Source organism: Sciurus vulgaris, assembly GCF_902686455.1.
Source record: "Sciurus vulgaris genome assembly, chromosome: 11".
Classification (NCBI taxonomy): domain Eukaryota; kingdom Metazoa; phylum Chordata; class Mammalia; order Rodentia; family Sciuridae; genus Sciurus; species Sciurus vulgaris.
The window spans coordinates 42,197,781-42,218,348 of record NC_136472.1 but is presented as its reverse complement, the minus strand read 5'-3'; the positions used below and the strand labels follow the sequence as shown (position 1 = coordinate 42,218,348).

The 20,568-nt window shown below is 36.9% G+C and overlaps 1 long non-coding RNA gene across 1 annotated transcript in view; it reads right to left on the bottom strand.

The window, feature by feature from the left end:
* LOC306639486 overlaps positions 1-20,568 on the bottom strand; it is a 171,659-nt gene that overhangs the window by 66,897 nt on the left and 84,194 nt on the right. Inside the window, exon 3 of the long non-coding RNA XR_013757669.1 lies at positions 18,518-18,581. This is a non-coding gene — a long non-coding RNA (uncharacterized lncRNA). The remainder of the gene's footprint in view (positions 1-18,517; positions 18,582-20,568) is intronic.

Genomic DNA, 20,568 nt, shown 5'->3' with positions numbered 1-20,568 from the left:
ATTTTGGGGATGAGAAAATTTAGGCTTTGAGGTCATATTACTTCTGCACAGTTTATAGTCAGTAATAAATGGCAGAGTCATGATTCTAGTCTAATTAGTGCAACTCCAAACACTTGGACTCCTAAAAACATGATCTTCAAATGAGTGCATCATAAAATCTACATTATAGTATCCTAGGTTGTAAAAAGAGGTCACAATTGGTGACAGGTCAAACTCATTTAGTGCAGTGGTTTGCAATCTGGTTTCCACAGAGGTGCTTCCGTTCTTCTGATCACCTTACTCTTATGTCAGCATTCTCTGTATCAATTATTTACTGCCACAATAATGCTGAATAACAAATTATAAAGTCTCAGAGGCACACACACACAAAAAGCAGCTTTAAATATAAGAAAATCAGTAGTTCCAATAAATATGGGCTAATATTTTTTTCAAAAAGAAGAAGTTTGGAGTTAGCATGGCAGCATTGTTCAGAAAGTTCCTCAAAAACTCAGACTCCCCCTTTTTAGAGTCTCCCCATCCTTCTACCAGTTAGCCTTTATGACTTACTAGTCCAAAATAGGTCATATGACTACACTCAACTGTAAGAGAAGGTGGGAAATCTAGTAACTAGCAAAGAATAACAGCATTGTCAAGACCACATCGAACCATTCATGATTCATTACTTGAGCTGGGTATATTACTGGGTATATTAACTGCCATGAAAGAAGGATGCACAGAGATAAAATTGGAGGAAGTAAATAATCTTGGAGGAAGACATGGTCTGGCATCTGACTGACTCTGAGCAGCTTACAAGTCACAAGGATACTGGGACTATTCATTTCTAAGCTGTAGGAATCCAAATAGGACACTTATAACCAGCTGCATTCAATTAGAAACAGAATATATAAAGAAAGCAGACTAGAATGTTAATAAACCATGTCTAAGAATGTTTTCACGATGAGAAAATGATAGATTATTGAGGAGATGGATATATTGCACCTGACTCACAATTAATACATTTATAAAAACATCATATGGTACCCCATCAACATGTACAAAATTTTGTTTTTATGTGCCAGTTAAAGTTCATTTAAAAATAAAATAAATTTTACAATAAAAGTAAAGCTAAAAGGAATTCATACTCTAAATAGATAGTGAGGATGAAATTCACCATTATTACAATTTAAGAAATAAGAAAACTACCTCCTAGGTTGTGAGAGATTGAGTGGTGTGCCTGAATCTATGTAGTGAGCAAAAGTACAAACTCATATTCTCACCCTGCTTTCCCTTGGTTGCAAGGATAATGGGGAATTTGTACTAACTGAATGCTACTGGTTGGGGTCTTCTCAACTCTATCTGGAGAGGCATCTGAGGAGGGCCACCAAGCTTGTGTTACCATAACCACCAAATGAGGCAGCTCTGAGGAAAGGGGAGGGAACATGGAAAGAGAATAGGCTTTTTGTCTACTTAGCTCTAGAACTCTTGAACCAGACTAGGGTATGATGATTCTTCACAGTTAGCTCATAATTATAAACTCTTCAGAAACTGAGGATCACTTATGGTCTTAACTATAAGAGGAAAGACCAAAATGATCCTCTTTTTCAAGTTAAATTTGTGTTCAACTTGACCGGGCTAAGGGATGCCCAGGTTTTTTGTTTTACTTTGCTTTTTTCGGGTGTGTCTGTGAGGGTATTTCCAGAATAAATTAGTATGTGAATCAGAAGACTGAGTAAAGCTGCTCTCACCAATGAGGACAGGCACCAGTCAATTCTTTAAGATCTCTAATAGATCAAAAGAATTCATTCTGTTGTCTTCTGCTAGGATATCCATCTTCTCCTTGAAATGAGAGCTTCTGGTTTTGGGGCTTCAGACATAGGAACCTATATCCAAAGTTTCCCTGGTTCTCAGGCCTTCAAGTTCAGACTGAATTTTATCACAGATTTTCCTGATTCTTCAACTTGTAAATCACATATCACTAGACTTCTGCTTCCATGATCATGAGCCAATTTTCATAATGTGCATGTAACTATCTATCTATATCTATATACCTATATATAGATAAATAGATCCTATTAGCTCTGTTTCTCTGGAGACCCTAACAACCTGGCATCAAAAATGATTTCATGGGCCGGGGATAGGAAAAATATGGGATCAAAAGAGGTTTATAGGGCTGTCACCTAAAACTAAAACATTCAATTTTTAGAAAATGAAAGTCTCCAATACAAAACAAAATGGCATAATATTAAGAAATATATAGGCAGTTGATAAGTATGAGGGCATTTGTCATAACATACTCTTTTCTATATATTTTAAATACCTCCCTATTGACAAATATTTTAAAATGAGAAAGAATCTTAACTATGCAGAATGTTTCTTTCTTATCCGTTAACTGTGTGTGCAAGTGCTGGCTGTAAGTTAGATAGTTTTCTAAAGACCCACAGAGTCACTGCCCTCATGGAGATTATAATCTAGTCAAGCCAGACAGGAATCAACAAAGTCCTTCCAGTAAGCACTAAATGTTCTAATGGAATAAAACTGGAATGTAAGAGAGTTACCCCGAAAAGCTCATTTTCATGATGTGGAAAGAGAAATATCATTGAGGTAGGATTTGATCTCATATGTGAACTATAAAAACTCAAATCATTCAATGAAGAGTGATCAGAAGATATAGAGGTCCTGAGAGGCCTTTCAACATTCTAAGAACTAAGAATAGCCAGCGCTATTAAGGCCTAACAAGCAAGGTGGTGAGAGAGGTGGTCAGAGAGTGAGCATGAGGACTTTGTACAAATGGCAAGAAGTGCATGTTTTACTTGAAATCCAATGGGCAGTCAATGGATGGAGTAGAAGGAGAGGGTTTAAGGAAGGAAAGAAGAGGATCCTATATATTATTAGATTATCTCATTTTTAAATAGTGCTCTGATTGCTGAGTGAGCTATACAATAAAACAAGAAAGCAAATAGGGACACTTGGTAGTAGGTTAGAGCAATAATTCAAATGAGATGATGCTGTCTTGGAAACAAATCTAACACTTCCAATACATATATGGAAGAAGACATATTCACAATACATCGATAAGTGAAAAAATCAGGTTAAACAATAGTATAAGAGCAATACATCAGGTTTTGCCAATAATGCTTATTATCTCCATGGCAGAAACTGAGAAAGACATATGAGTGTGGTGAGATTCCAGGGGACTTTATTATCTTTTCTAGATGCTTATGGATCTATTCTCCTTTCTTTCATTGACCAGATAAATGTTCCTCCTGACTTCCAAATTAGTCCTATCGCTAGTGAACAATAATATCTTTCCATATTTGGCTGTCCTGGTCAGTGTTTTAGAGAGTTCTACTGACTCTCAGGTTCAACCCTTGGACGTCATCCCCTGTAAATATCTGATTTTCAGTTCTTAAAAGTGGGGCAATAGTAAGTAGCATTTGATTCAAGGTGTTAAATGTGAGGGGTCTGTGTTAGCTTGCTAGGACCACCATAACAAAATATAACACCCTTAGTGGCTTACACAGAAATTATTTCAACATTCTGAATGCTGAAAGTACATCATCAAAGTGTTAACAGGATTGGTTCTACTGAGGACTCTTCCCTTGCCTTATAGATGGTCTCTTCTTTTTTTGTCTTCACTTGATCTTCCCTATTAATGTGTCTATGTACTAATTCCTTCATCTAAAAAAACACAGTCATATTGGATTAGGACCACCCTAATGACCTCATTTTAACCTAATTGTATCTTCAAAGAACCTATCTTTCCAAATATAGTCATATTTTGAGATAATGAGAATTATACTTTCAACACATAAATTTGGGAGTGAAGAATAGAGATACAATTCACCCCATAACAATGTCCATCTGGAGAGATATTTTCAGAGAATATTATAAATATGGTCCCGCAATTCAGGCTATCACAAATAGCTGGAGGTAAATATATGGGAGTCTTTTGTTGGGGTCTTTAGCCCCCTTGCTCTTCTCGACCAGCAACAAGGAAAGGGAGCACGCCCCAACAAGGCCAGACCGCCCGCACCCAGCCCTCCAGGCAGAGGGGAGACCAGTCACAGCAGGAACTCCTTTATTGAGGAAGTCACACAGCTTTCTTGTAGGGTGAAAGCTAGGCGGGAACCAATCAGCTTAAAGGTCAGCAAGGCCTGGGGGTGGTTCATGCAGGTGATAGTCCCATAGGACTATATGCCAAGCACGAGCTGATCACTTTCACAGAACTGTTGTTAACCAATCCCTGACCGTGGTCCAATTTATCATCATTAACTTTTGAAACCGCCTTTGAGGCCTTGATCTTGCTCACCCGCCAGGAAGTAAGGAGTCAGCCTGAGTTAGTTAACGTGTCATTAGTCCCAACAGTCTTTCACATATAAATATGAATGAACTCGCCTAGGAGAATTTATAGTACGACAAGCGCCAATGACAGAGGAAAGAAGAGGGAAAGAGCCTGAGAAAGGTAGTGAATCCCAAGAAGTAGGAGGAAGACAAGAAGAGAGTGAGAATATACAAGTTTCAGGGAGGAGATGGCCAGGGTCAAACTGCAGGTCCTGCAAACAAACCCTAGCGAAATCTTTCTAAAGCCTCCCACTGCACCTCTCCCCTTGGCTCAAATCCTCACCACCACAATGGTTTCCACTGGCCATAAAACAAAACAAACTCAGCCCATCACCCAAGGTACTCCACAATAAAACTAACTTGTTAAAACTTTATATCCTTTTAATGCTTTTCAAAACCCTTCATCATTATTGAAATGGCATCATTCCAACATGCTGACCCAAAGTTCTGTGGATCTCTTTCCCTTGTACATGACCCTTTATCACACAGGAATGCCCTTCTCATTCATCTTGCACATCCTGATCCTACATTCTTCAAGGACAATGCCACTCTTAGCAATTTTGCTATACAAAATTAATTTATGTGTGTGTCTATCTGGGACACAGGGCTGTGGACTCTATAGGAAACATTCCATTTAGTACTTATCTTTGGCACTCCATGAAGCTTGCCATGGTTCCTGGTATCTAGCAGGTGCTCAGAAATTGGCTTTTTGAATAAATGAACTAATGCTGTTTTGTGCCAAACAGAATTAAATAAGAATCCCACAGCTGACATTTGAAAATGTCGATGCTACTGACTCACCTGTTTGGGGGAAGGGATGAGTTTTCTTTGATGACTTAGTGGCTTTCACATCTGTCAGACATGTCTTATCCTCTTTAATGTGGTTGCTTATTACAAGGAGAGACAGTTACTTAGGATTCAAGTATTTTTGTATAGTTGGATTATTATGTCTGGAATTCAATATTGTTCTGTCCTGTGATATTTATTTCAGGGTCAGAAGAAATGCAAACATACTCCCTATTTGTGTTTAATCTAATCATTTATCAGAATTAGACCCATTGCATACTGGTTTTTGAAGTTTTATGAATGATTTGTTTGATTTTTGACACTCTAAACATTTTCCAAATATATTAATATGCAATAATTATCACTTAAATTTTAATCTTCTTAACATGTTAACTTTCTATATAACATGTTGTTAGCCTCTTAATATTGAAGATGATGTATATGTCAGGTTGTAGGCTGATGTATAAAATTAGTTATATTTTAAAAACTAGCCAATAAGGCTTTCATACCCATTTGTTGTGCAGCTCTGGTAAAGATTATCCATATCCAATCACAGTTTTTATAATAATCCATGTAACAAAATGTAATAAATAAGTGGTCATCACATTTTCTCCTTTCAAGTTATATATTTCTGTGATGACAGAATGTTGAGATCATGTGTAATCCAAAGGGAACTGAACACAAGTTATCTACAGAATTATTTTGCTATTTTTTCTCCCAGCCCCAGTGTTGGGTTAGATAAATCTTAAGGTCACTTCTGATTCTGAGATTCCATGAGCCATAGATAAAATATAATTCTTACAATAAACCTCCATGCACAAACTCATTTTTGATTAGCTGGTGTGCTTAACAGTGAAGAGTCTATGATCTGAAGTGAATCCAAGTCAGAATATTCCAGCTAGACCAATTATAATATGGCTTTAGGGAAATTATATAATTTTTCTAAATTTTAGTTTCTTAATCCTGTTGGGAATAAACCCCTTAGGAAGGCACCTGAATGATATTAAGCACTCAAAAATTAGATGCTTTATTTAATGTTGCTGTTATCATCATCATCATTAACACATTGTAGGACAGATTTATACTTTTAAGAATGTTATAAGAGTATTAAAGATAAACTAGTCAAACATCTTCCATACACAAATTTGTATAAACAAGGGCCATGAAATATACTTAGTTAACCAACTGATCATCTTCTAGAAGATAGAGTATTTTGATGCCACAGAACTGGATTTTTCAGGACAATTTAAATATACAGCCTCCTTACTGTAAAAAAGACAAACTCTCTAGTAGAAATGGTTCATCAGAGATTTATTAAAACTTTCTTAGAGGAGAAAAGATTCAGAGGATTTTAAAACATTATAAGTGGGAATATATAAGACAGAACTTAAACTTGAAGACCTTGATGGTACCTTACAAAATTCAATAGAAGTCCTTTCAACAAGTGTAATCCACATAAATATTTACCAAACCTTACTCTCAGCTGAAGTGGGTGTCATATCTCAAGTTAGAAAGTCTCCTTTTTAGTTCAGCTCCCACTGGATTTAGTTGTGGCAATTCAGTTATTTGCATTGTAGGGAGAAAAGCTTAGCATGGCAAGCTTCAATAATGGTGATGAAAACTGACATGCCAGGAGAAAGGAAAACAAGACTTCCCAAGACAGAGTGGATCTCCTGTGTGCTCTTAAGAAGGGAAGACCATCCCTTGGCTGTTAAGAATATGATTCAAGTAAAGCTTCAGGACAGAATTTCTATTAAAGATCTAAATGATAAATATCAAGACCCTATAATGAGCCAAATAAGACATATATCCTATCGATTACTTTTCAAATAACCTTGTGACAAAAGAATGTTATTCCTTATTAACATAAAATGGTTCAGAAGCTGTAAGAACTGAGTTGCCTGTGGTCACACAGGTACCAAAAAACAAAAGTGGATTTAAGTCACAAAGTCCAAGCCCCCTCAACTACCATAGGCTGATCTTTTTCATTTATTCAACAGAAGTTTAAAGAAATGTATCCTGTTAAGTTGATCAGGAATTGACTGGAGAAACAGTGGTGAATGAGACACATTTCCTATCTCTGGGAATTCCTGACCCTGAAGGAGAGATGAACAAAGTTGCTAAGACAGCAGTGAGAAAAGAGTGAAAAGAAAGCACGGGAAAGAGACAACCATCTCAGACTTCATTACAGATCTTAAAAGGGGATAAAATTTCAAAGCCATGCCTATAACAACACATACATTTATGACCATGCAAGTCTTGTGTATGGGAGTGTATCATGGCTTGATTTCTCTAGGAAGCCCTATAATGTCAAACCTAAGCAAACAGCCAGTAATATTCTCCAAGGACTTTTCTGAATCTTAATCAGTCCCTCCAAAGTTGTCAATACAGTACAGATTTCAGAATGATGAGAAGAATAAGAAAGAAGGTAACTGAAGGACAACAAACTACTTTTTAAAATACAAAGTGAACTTCCCTCTCAAGATACCCATTCACTTTCAACATCCCAATTGAATTTTAAAGGATGCCATTCTGTTTTGCTTGAAAGAGAATATAGATTCGTAAAACTGAATCTATGTTCAGCATAATAGAGCTAATTACTTTATACTTTTTCCCATATTGGCAAACCAACCAGAATAATAGCGGATGAAGCTATGTTGAAACTAGAACAATCTGAAAGTTATAAACTTTAAGAATAAATTTTATTTTATTTTATAGTTTCCCTCTCTTCATGTCACAGTGACCTAGTACATATTCATCAACCCCCAAACAGAAACCATCACTTCTTTTTTCTGCCATGTTCCTTTATCTCAACTGGAATGCTAGAATGTTCCAGAATCAATTATTCTTTCAGCAAAACTTTGTCAGGCTACTATATGTACCAGGCAACACACTGTGAACTGGAAATATTAGGGGGAGAAAATGAAGGAAACCTGCTGCTCCTTAAGCACAGTACTCTTCTGAGAAAGAGGAAAGCTGCTAACTGTCCAGAAGCTCCAGACTCAGAATCATAGAGCATTGCTCAAGGCCTCTCTTTTAGTCCTGACCCTGTGCATTCTTCCCAGAACCCCTCCCAAGTACTAACCTCTCAGGTGCGGAGTGTCAGTTCAGACCTAGGAGAGTGACAGCTTGATTTAGAAGGAATACCACTAATGATTTTCTATTCCAAAGTGGATTTATAGAATAACAATACTCTAATAAGAGAACTTATCTAAATAAAAGTATGCAAGTGAAGCACACTAACAAAATACAAATGGTATAATTGTAGAGAAAGTTTCTGCAACAAAAGGGCTTTGGATAAGTGTAAAATACTATCAGGGAACAAAACCAGAGTTATCATCTCAAACAGGTAATGGATCATTTAGCACTCAGGAGTTTTCTTGTTGTTTTGCAACTGTGCTCTCAGCAGTAGGAATCTGTGATTTAGTAATGGGGCTCATTTTTGCTGTCCATCGTATTTCATTTATGGGTAAGCACAGTGAGGTTCCAGGCTGTGACGGCTGTGTATTCAGCTGCACCTGCCAGAGAGCAGAAAGGCTGAGCAGCTGATGGCAACATCTAGATCTGTTTCTCACCTGGTGGCAGCCACCTGCAGTGAGGTAATTCTCCTAGGAAGAAACTCGAAGTCTCAATTGTAATTTCAAAGTCTTAAATCTCAGAACTCCCAGCGAACAAAGGAAATAAAACAGCCTCTGCTATTGATACCTGAATTTCTAACTTCAAACATCAGTTTATACTTTTAAGAATATTTCCTCAAGAAGCATAACTCTTCTCGTCATGAACTATGTCTAGAATGGAGTCAATTTCTCAATTCCATAAATGCTTGCTAACTGTTCAAGAAATAAGTCAAAACTTTCCTCGACCCTTGAAGGTTATGAAGCAGATTCATCAAATGTAAGACCAACACTCCTCATACATTATGTGATCTTAATGTCCTCTTGATGATCCCAGATCATCAGCATAACTGGCTTTTCTATCCCTTATTCACCACCCCTACCCATCTAAATCATTGTCAATTTCTCTTTGCCTCTCAAGTCGTTTGACACCTCCCTTTAATCTTTGTTCCCAACAGCCTGTGACAACACCCTAGCTCAGTCAAAACAGAGATACCAATCAGGGCCTCTGAATTGGACTTCTCATCCCATGTCTCACCTTGGAAATTTAGACTGTGCCTCACTTTAAAGGTCAAGAATGTAAGTGACCTGGAGGTAAGCTCTGGGATAGTTCCAACTAAATTGCTAATTGTATTCCTCCAAAATGCCACAGCCCCAGCCAGGGACACCTCTCCCATTTCCAAGCAACGAAGCGCCAGGGAATGCTCAGTGAGTCATCTTCAGCAGCTGGCTGGAGGGCACCTGAGCTCTGCAGGCTGCACAGGCAGGTCTGTCTTCTCTAATTTACTTGACAGAGATCTTTGTGGAGTCAACTGCCAGAAGAAGTGAAAAGTACAGCCATAGTTCTTAAGTGCATTCTAAAGAATCACAGGGTTGGCCTTGGGCAAAAATTTGGTATCAGAAAATCAGGCTTTGAAGGTCCACAGCTCCATTTTTCAAATAATCTCTTTATGGTACAATTGATCATCACACTCATCCCTCCCCTTAACATATATTCTCATGTGCCTATCAGAAAACATCTATGAACATCTTCTGTAAAGGCTGCTCTGACCTAGGGATTAGTTGCTCCCTTCTCTATGATCTTACACACTGGAACACACTGTCACCATATCACATTGCATTATTGCCTGTTGTTCACGTATTTGTCTACTATGATGAATTGCAAGATTCCTAAGGGCAGATATCAAGTATTTCTCATTCCCACCTAGCACATGGTAAGCTAATTGGATTGAACTTACTGGCATTAAGTGATAGAAGGAAATTCTGAAGGAAAAGACTGCTGTGTTTGCTGACATAAAATTTAAATATTCTTTATTAAATTAAAGATAGAACCCTTTCACTCATATTATAAAATGAGCAAATAAGCCAAACAATTACTAAAGAAATGCAAATAAACAAATGAGAAAATGTTCAACTTCATTAGTAATTAGGAAGAAAAATGCAAACAAATTACCATATTTTGGTGATTTTGTGCAAATATACAGAAATTGATGAGATTACCATAACAAGAACCCTTTTATACATGGCTGGCAATTTACATTGAAAATCTTAATATATGTGTATATCTGTATGTATATGCATGTATGTATATGTGTATACATATTATGTCCTCATAGCAGATATAGACATAGATATGAGTATGGATATAGATATAGATATCTTTCCCTAATCTTACTTTTAGAAGTCTGATTCTTAAGGAAAATAATCAGAAATGCTGAGCAAGAATTGTTTGCAATATTCTTGTAATAGTGAAAAATAAATGAAAATAGCTTGTCTAATCATAGGGAAATGGCTAGATCAGCCAAAGTTCATCCAACAATTGAAAACAAGTTTTATAAGAATACTTAATGACATGAAAGTTCACAACAAAGTGTGATATGAAAAAATTCAGGAAAAAATAAATCTTTGTTTAAAAAGAGGAGTTCTCAATACTAAACACTGATATATAAAAGGGCATTTAAAATTGGAGTGAACTGCCTATCAATTTGGAGATTTAAAAAGACAAACATCCTCATCTCTACCTTTAAAAATAGTCAATTGCTTTTCTGAGTATTTAACCTGCTCTAGGTTTTCTGAAAGCTGGATGTTCAGAGAAGTGCACAGCAATGATGTCAGATTTGAGTTTAAGTCTTAGTTCCCCCACACTTTATCTATGGTATTACTTCAGCTTCGATACTGGTTTTTCTTCTCTGTAAAATGGATACAACGGTTGTGAGGAATCCAGCATAATAACCAGTAAATGCTAGGCATCAATCATTTCCTTTTCTTGCATATGAATAATTTTTCTACTCACCTGGCCCACTTTTCACTCCTGCTAACCAGACATTAACCAGGTGAACCTAATCTTTGACCATACTTTACAAGCCTAGACTGATCCCAGAGAAGGCTCCTTCATAAACAAGTCTGATTCATTCAAAATTTTTCACCTCTTAAAGTATGAACGACAAGACGGGAAAGTTCCTATACGTGGAAGAAAGTAGAGATACAAAAAAAATTTAGGGTATACCCAGCATGATGGTGATGCCTGTAATCCCAGACTGAAGCAAGAGGATCACAAGTTTGAGAACATCCTCAGCAACTTAGTGAGACACTGTCTCCAAAAGGGCTGGATAGGTAACTCAGTGGTAAAGCATGTGTGGGTTCAACTCCCATACCACCAAAAATAAAAAATAAAAAATAAAAAAGATCAGAGTATAGATTTGTAGCTGAAACCACAGAGTTATGTACAGGAAAAATAACAATGAAAGTTCATTAAGAGAGTAGAGGAGGAACAGACATGAAAAAAATGAAATGAGACGTGTGGTCGTATCATTTTTCTTCTACTGCTATGACAAATTATCACAAACTTATTGACTTCAGTCAAAACAAGTTTCTTATCATTCAGTTCAGGAGGTCCAAAGTCTGTAATGGGTCTCACTCTTTTAAATCAAGGTGTTTGCAGAGCAGCGCTCCTTCTGGAGGCTCTCGGAGAGAATCCACCCCTTGGTTTTTAAGCTTCTAAGAGGCCACCCACAAGCCTTGGCTTATGATCCCCTTCTAGCAAAGATATCATTCCAACCTCTGCTTCTCTCCCTCTATCTCTGTGATCACCTGACCTTCGCCATTATGTCCTTATTATGATCCACAGCTTCCCTTTTACATTGGACCCATTCAGATAATTCAGGATCACCTCCCCATCAGGATCCTTAAACATAATTTCAAAGACATTATTCAGCCTACCAAGGTGACTACACATCCTCAAAAATCATTTCTAACCTTGACTCCATAGATTGTTTACTGTAGTTTTGTGGGACAGAAACAATGCCTCTTTCTGGTCACATGAAGACTATGTCCCTTGGCCTCTTTGCAGTTAGAATGGGGCCAAAAGAAAGACTCAGGTTAATGGGATGGGTTGAGAAGGAAGGTAAGTCCTTGCTTCTGAGGAGCAGCATCATGATCAACTTGAAGTTTTTTAGAAATGCCAAACCTCAGTCTCCACCTGAAACTTCTTGACTGGAAATCCTATTTCAACTCCAAATGATTATGATATACATTAAAGATTGAGAAGTACAGATGCAGGCTACTAATACATGTACTGTAAGTACACTTAGAAATACCGTGCAAAATGCAATCTTCATACTATGTCTTCCTCTACTGCAGTGTTACAAGCATCGAAACTAAAATGTGGAAGGCACCAAGCACCTAAGGACCATGATAGAAGCAAAACATTAACTTCCTAATTAAGGCACTAACATTTCAGAGATTTCCTGTTGGGACAGCTACTCCTAAATATTCTGGTTTCAATGAATTTGAGTTAGCTTAGATTTCTGTTTCTCAGAACGAAAAGACCCTTGCCTACACTTGTGATTTTCAAATGAGGGTGCACCAGAATCACCTGGAGTAATTACTTGCAAGGCTCACTCCCAGAGTTCTGAATTTAGTAAAGGGTGAGGCAGAGTCATTTGCATTTCTTTATAGTGTCCAGGTGATGCTGATGCTGCTGACCCAGGGATCACAGTTTCAGAACCACTGGTTTTCAAGCTTGCTTCCAGTTTTTTGTCCATCAGTGTACAATTCAACAGTACAACTTAGACAGTGAAGACCAGGAGTATGCAAACCACAGCTCATAGGCCAAATCTAACCTATTGCCAGTTTTTACAAATAAAGTTTTACTGGAACTTTGGAATAACCATACTTATGTATTATACATGTCTGATTGTTACTACAGTGACAGGAGCAATTAATTGGAATAGAGACCATATGACCCACAAAGCCTAAAATATTTATTGTCTGTCTCTTTAAGAAAAGTTTGCTGACCCTCTGATACGAACAACAATGAAGCTGTTTTCATTACATAATCCTGAGACTATAGAATACTCATTCTGTGCTTATATTATTCCATTTTCCATTTTCACAACAACCATAAGAAAATTTTTCCAAGCTTACACCCTTTTATTAAGAAAATGTTTTTATTGTTACTATTTTTACATCTATTAAGTATTATATTTTAATTTTCATTTTTCTGCTTTATTGAGATATAATTGACAATAAAATTGTATATATTTAAGGCATAAAACTCAATGTTTCAAATATGTATATGTTGTAAAATGACTAACAAAATCATGCTAATTAACATATGTCCTAACCTCACATAGTACCTATTGCTATGTGTGTGGTAAGAACACCTGAGACCTACTCTCTTGGCAAATTTCAAGTATGGATTATTATTAACTAAAGTCACTATCCAATACACAGATACCACACCTGATTCATTTTATAACTGAAAGTTCAGACCCTTTGACAACAACTCCCCATTTTCCACAACCTATCCCATAACCCTTCTATTCACTGTTTCCATGAATTTGACTTTTTCTGTGAGATCATGCAGTATTTCTCTTTCTGTACCTGGCTTATTTCACTTAGTCTGATGTCCTCCAGTTTCATTCACATTGTTGCAAATGGCAGGATTTCCTTCTTTTTTAAGGCCATGTAGTATTCCTTTGTCTTTATTCAACCAACAACAACCATTTTAGGGTGCTTCTATATCTTGGTTGTTGTGAATAGTGCAGCAGAGAACATAGGAGTGCAGAGATCTCTTCAAGATAATGATTTCTACTATTCTTATGACCCTAGTAAGAACTATTTGTTATTGATCACATGTGTGTGTGTATGTATGACACTCAAAGGATTCTCAGGAGGCAATAAGAATTTCCAGAAACTACTTGTGCATAAGTTGGGGTTCTTTTATATATACAAAAGTGTGGAGGTACAGGGCAGGTTGCATGTATGAAAGCCAGGCAGATTTTGATACGGCCCACTCTCTTAATTATCTCACAATCTAAATGCTCAAATTACAAATCAAACTGGGAGAGTAGTATATCTCTCATCACTCTAGGGTCAACTTAGTTTATTAAAATTAAGCTGCTTGTCATCTTCCAGGATGGTACACAGGGCTATAATATATGCTCTTTCCACATACTTCAAAAACCCTCTGACCCATTTTTTTAAGCTTTAAATGTGCCAACCCACACAAAAGCTCTGTATTTTTTTTTAACAAAACTATCCTTTCAGTCTTGTGCCTCTTTAAATAGTAGGGTCCAGAGAGATGTCACATCAAAAGACATTGCTCAGAAGTAGAAGTACTTAACTGAGACTGCTTTTATTAGTACATTGGAGAAATTTTGCTGGTCTGAGAATAGAAAAAAGGACTGCTACTGAATAAAAACACTGTGGCGCCAAAAGGAACTTTTTAGCTATAAAATCCTACCTCATATTTTAAAATCTAAATAAGAAGATTCTCTATTGAATGAAGCCCTGTTCTTCTTGTTGTTAAAAAAAATCAAACCCTTTCAGAGTTTCTCCTGAATTCTGATTCCTAAAAGGTATTTAAAGCTAATCCATGAAGTTAGTAAACCAGTATCTGTAGCTGTCTCGACACAAAAATCACAGTTTCTGCTACAGAGTTGTCAACTATGCCAGCCTGGCACATGCCTCTCCAGAGCTCCTCACCACAAGCTTTTTTCTTTTTTTGGGGTGGGGCTGGGGATTGAACCCAGGGCCTTGTACACGTGAGGCAAACACTCTACCAACTGAGCTCTCTCTCCAGCCCACCACAAGCTCTTTCAAGGCATCATGCTCTCACTTCCCTTTGGACCTTTCTCATTCTTCCCTTTGCCTAAAAGACTAAGTATGCTGTTTGGATGACTCCTCATCCTACCACCTATGACTCACCATATGCCCAGGCTTGGACAACCCTTGACTCCTTCCTTTTCCTGCCACCTCAGTGAGAATCTCGACTGCCTCTCTTGAGTTGATCTACAGAATGCTGCTTCACATGCCCATAGACCACTCATCCATTTTCCAGGTCTACCCTGTGTCTGCCATGTTTTCCTTTGGTTCTCCCCCTCTAGGTTTTGTGGAGCTACTTCAGGTGAAGCTAGTTGTATGAAGCAAATGTTGTTGCCAAGGATACTGGGGCTGAAACTGCAAAGATGGGAAAGAAGGAGGCTGTCTTTCTTACCAAGGGAAGAGACTATTCCTCTCCCTCTAACTCTGTGCCATACTTTGTCACATGAGCCCAATAAAATAGTTCTTTCCTCTTCTGGGAGCAAGTCCTGGAACAGGAGCATCCACATCCGTCTCTGACAATAAGCAACAGTTCTTTCTCCTCAGGATAATCTAAATCTAGTCATTTAAATATAAACGTCCCCAAGTTCTCATTTTTACCTACAGGCTATTTTTCTAAGTGATTCCCTATTTACACCTCCACAGACATGTCCATTTTATGAGAAAGATTTTGCAATATGTAACTCCTTTCCTGTGACCCACAGAGTTGAAGACATAAGTGCAGCTGAATATAATACAAATTGGAAGACACATTTCATTAGTCTTTTATCTGTACTCATAGAAAGTCATTCAAAGTCACTTTTTCTGACTATTTCTGATGAAAACTGAGTTAGCCTGAGATGAACACCCAGGATTCCTTTCTCCCTAATCTCCCTCACACTTTCATTTTCTGCCCTTTTGCCCCTGGTCTGCCAGCTTCCCTGCTTTCTCACAGATCAAAGCCATGGCTTTACCATAAATATTAGGTTTTTCAAATTCTTCATACATGAGCACATACATGCAAATATTGCCTTCTTGTCTCTAATAGCATCTCATCAATGTTTTATGCTAAAAATCTACTTTTCTATCAGCACCAGGAGAAACTAGAATAAAAGAAATGAAGACCAAAAAATGCCCTATGCTGCACATATGTCCATCTAGCACCAAAGTTCTGCACTAAAGATGAATTAAAATCTCCATATTTTATCAGTCAAAAATCTACAGCTTGAAATTGGCAGTTTCCCTAGTTTGATACTTCTGAGATCTTAGTATCAGTATACAATCTCAGGTTCATTTCAAGGGACCTAGACATATCAAAACCTCCATAAATTCCATCACAGGTGGTTATCATAAGCATCTGATCTATGAATGAGAGCTCTGTCCTGAGATAATGGCTTTGACTACATGTATCAGACTCATTCAGCTAAAAGTAATGGGGATTCAAAATAATAGGGACCTAGACAAAACAGAGATTATTTTCCCTCTCATGAAAAATTCTAAAATTATGCAGTCTCAGTCAGACTGATAGCTCTGCTCTGAAAAGTCCCGGGAACCCGAATGCCTCACAGGTTGCTGCCCCACCAATGCATCCACTTAGCCTAAGTGGACACATCCACATCATGAGAAGCAGTGTGGAGGAAGGATGAAGAGGAGGGAAATATTGCTTGCAGCATGTTTTCTGAAGATCCTAGGAGCTGCTACACAGCACTCTACTTACATGCTTTTGCTCAAAACATGGTCATTTCTGGCTTCAAGGATGGCGAGACATTTATTCTTTATTCTGGGCAGCTATAAACCCAGCTAAAAATTCTATTCCTATGGGAGGATGGAGGAAGAATGAACACAAAGGGAAAAACATCAGTCTCTGCCACATTGTGCTCCTGAAATTGCTATCTTTTTCTGTACTAAAAATAAACTCTGAAGTCACCTATAATAGAATGCTTTAAAATACCTGTTTTTATTTTTAACAAAAAGTTGAACTGAATCAAAATTCAGCAGCTAAGTGAAAGTGGAGGCAAGTCACTCAATGGTTTAGCTCTGCATTATTGTTATAGTAATGTCTGTCCTTGCCACCTTAAAGATTGTTCTGAGGATCAGTTGAGAATAAAATGAGATAATAAAAGTGAAAGCAATTTTGAACTGTTATATAAATAATCTCTTGATGCAAAGTAGAATTAAAACAATAAATCATCCTTTCCTCTTTTAAACATCTATGTCTCTCATTCCTAATTGTCTCTGTTCTGGTTTGAATGTGAAGTGTCCCCCAAAAGCTCATATGTGAGCCAATGCAAGAAGGTTCAGAGGAGAAATGTTTGGGTTCTGAGAGTCTTAACCCTATCACTGAATTAATCTCCTGATAGGGATTAACTGAGTGCTAACTGAAATAATAAGATATGGCTATAGGAGAGGGGTATTGGGGGCGTGACTTTGGAGTATATATTTGTATCTGACAAGTGGAGACCTCTCTCTCTCTTCTTTCTGATCATCATGTGAGCTGCTTCTCTCTGCCACACTCTTCTGCCACTATGTTGAGCCTCCCCTTGAGCCATGAGGAATGGAGCTGGATGTATATGGACTGAGAACTCTGAAACCATAAGCCCCCAAATAAACTTTTCCTCCTCTGCAATTGTTCTGTTTGGGTCCTTTGGTCAAAACAGCAAAAAAGCTGACTAAAACAATCTTCATTCTGTTTTTGGATTTTTTAATGAAATATGACAAGTAAATGGCAATACAGCAAGCAACCAGTAACAGGTAGAAGGTCTAATAGCAGGGGATTCAAGGTGGGCATTGGTCTATCAGAACAAGAAAAGGAAATAACCTAGAAAGCATTAATATTTATGAAATTCACATCATTAACCTAGTGTCTCAACCTCCTTCCAATATGTAATTGTTATTAGTAGATATGAGATTACTTATTTATACTGGAAGTTATTTTTCTTCAGGTAAAATTATAGATTTTAGTAACTCTATTTTGCAAGGGAAGCTACTCTGACCATTAGGGACAAACAAAACAACTACAAAATTGGCTGCTGTATTTTTGGCATTTTTCTGGAATGTTTAATTTTGCTGTCATTTTTGTTGCTTCTGTCATTCTTTGTTGAAAAGCAATGGAAAGATGGAATGTCTGGAAAGATCAGGGTTAATCATTTCTAAAAGCTGATCACCTTCTACTAGACCCTGTCTCCTAGCGGTTCCCCCACAGTGGGGACCAAGCTTCTATAACATGAGCCCCTGCGGGACGTTCAAGACATATTCGAACTATAGCATTACCTTCTACACACATACACAACCACTTGTACCAGACTGAAGAACTTAAAAGTCATTCTAAGGGCAGTGGAGGAACATATATATCTATTCTAAAATGGGCTGAATTTTATCCTGATGACAGGGGGTAATGGGATGATTTGGTGGGTAAAAGTGAAGGCTCAAAATTAGCTTGGGTTTGAATTTCAGCTCCTCCACTTACCAGCTACATGGACATGTTAGAGGTATTCGAATTGTCCATGACACAATTTCCTCATCTCTAAAATGAGTGTGATTATAGTACTTATTTCCTGGTTGTGAGGATTAAATGAATTGCAATGGTACACATAAAATGCTTTAATGTGAAGTTTGGCATTTTCATGTTCAATAAAGGCAACTCATTCTTTAGGATGTAACTTTGTGACACGCTTCCTTGGATTGATGATGGATTCATTGTACAATTTCCTTACCTTTTTCTTCCATCTTCTTAATAAGATTCTGTTTCTCCAATCTCCTCAGTTAGTTCTTCCTTGTCTGGTGAAGAAATCAAATAAGATTTCACCAAAATTTCAGAAAACACATAATGTTGATGATGAATCTGGGTCAATCCGTCTAGCAAAACATCTTGTAACTACAGTAATGCCTGAGATTCTGGAGTCTCATTGTAGGATCTGCCAATGAAAGCACTGCCAGTTATTTGCTATGATATTGAGTACTTTAATGCACTTCTCTGATTCTTATTTTTGCATTTGTAATTTTTGATTAATAATAACATGTATTTCAAAAGTCTTTTGAGAACATTTGATGATATAATGGATGTAAACACTTAGCACAATGACTACTATAGAATAATTGCTCAATAAATGTTTGCACTTCTTAAAACAAGGACAGTAATACTTTCCCCAAAGGACCTGCATGAACTTCAAAATGTGAACACACTATAAAATATTAACCCAGTATTTTGTGTGTATGTATGTGTGTGCACGCACATATAAATAAGATACAATTTCCTAAAGCAAAAAGATGCAAAAACAACTAACATCTGCATTGTGTGCTGGGTAACTGCTGGCTGGCCTAGTAGAAGACTTCCTTTCAGCACAGCCTACATCAAGCACCAGTGTGCTGTTAGTTACTTGGATGTACACTCTGTTCTTAGTGCTGTAAACTTTAGTTTCTAGAAACCTGCCAACCAGCATCAAAACAAAATCAAATCCATATGTACTTACTGAATGCTTACTTTATGCAGGATCTAATTGCTATAAAGTCCAGGAAATATTTTTAGCTTCATGCATTATCAGTTGACTGATACTAAATGTACTCTGACTTCTTACTGGAACACCATCATGGAATATTCAGAGTGCCATTACTGCTTTTAAAGGGGCTCCTATCAGGAGAATTCTATGCCATTTTGCCAGTCTTTCTCTGAGGAATGAAAATGCAATAGAGATGAGCATCTGATTTTGTTTCATTGTTTCAGTATCTTATCTGAAGAAATAAATTAATGTTCCATCTGACTGCCACAATGGATAAGAACAAGAAGTTTACCTGCTAATATAAAGATTGACCCTCCTGACCCTTTCACTGAAAAATATCAAGTACATTATTGTGTCTTTATAGGAACAACCACTGGCAACCAGTGGGCTTTTCATTTTGTTTTTCACAGATGTATCAGTTGACCTAGCCTGCTAATGGATAGTGCACATGGATGAGGCATTAGACCAGTAAGAGGTCTTGTGACCTCTACAAATTTACTCATTCACCATCAAGTTCCATGCTAGTGCTGTCACACAGAAATATGAGACATTATATAATTTAAAGTTTTATAGTTACCAGATTTTACAGTTAAGCCAAAGTAAAATGACATAGATGAGATTTTAACTCAACAACATACATAATTTGGCCTAATATATCCAAAGTCTTGTCATTTCAAATATACTCAAGACAAAAATTATTCTTGAGATATTTTATATGCTTCTTATTTTGTATTTAAAATACAGTGTGTATTTTATACTCATCAGTACAACTTAATTTGACTAGCCCAATTTTCAGTTCATAAGTATCACACATGGCCACCATATTGGATAGCAAAGGTCTATACTATTGTTGGGTAAAAACTTAATAAAAAATTAGCATTTTCTATGGAAATATTACATCTTACAGTTTACTAGTTTATAATTTAAATAAATTTAATTATTAAAATAAATTTAGTGAATAAATAAAACAACGAGGAAAAAATATATTAAACATTTTACAACTTTAAATTAGGAAACATATACGACATAGGCAAAAGAAAAGGAGGAAAAGGATGCCAGACTGTAAAAGTGCCAGGTAATATATCAAGATAATGTTTCTATTTTAAACTCAACTACAAAAATTCATTTGAAATTTTTTTCTTTATAAATAAAGGAAGGACGTGGGTCATTAAATATAGGTACACAAATTCTAGAGCTCTGCCAATAGTTGTAAAAATTAGATTACCAGGATTCTCAGAAGTCTGCTGTGCAGGTAAAATAGAATAAGA